Below are 388 nucleotides of genomic sequence, written 5' to 3' on the forward strand. Positions count from 1 at the left end.
AAGCTCACGATGCGACAATTAAAACTGGGGTTATTATGTCCCTTCTTCGTGACCGACGAATTTGAACCAGCTGAATTTCAAGCAACATATTTCGTTGTCCCCGCAACATAAATAAATACGAAAGTGAAGAATGATCATCGCAGTTAATTTTCCAATTTAAGCAATTGGAAAGAAGAAGCCTGAAAAAAATCAGGGCTTCAACGGGATTCGAACCCGTGACCTCCGCGATACCGGTGCGATGCTCTACCAACTGAGCTATGAAGCCACACATTGGGAGCGAGGTCAATTAATCGAGTTCATATCTTCCCGTGAGGAGTGAAATGATGTGAAGTTTATATGAAATAATTCATATATGAACTGCGGTTGTGGATGAAAGTGAAGAATGATC

Source organism: Orbicella faveolata, unplaced genomic scaffold, assembly GCF_042242905.1.
Source record: "Orbicella faveolata isolate gen_17 unplaced genomic scaffold, um_ofav_v1 contig_26, whole genome shotgun sequence".
NCBI classification, from domain to species: domain Eukaryota; kingdom Metazoa; phylum Cnidaria; class Anthozoa; order Scleractinia; family Merulinidae; genus Orbicella; species Orbicella faveolata.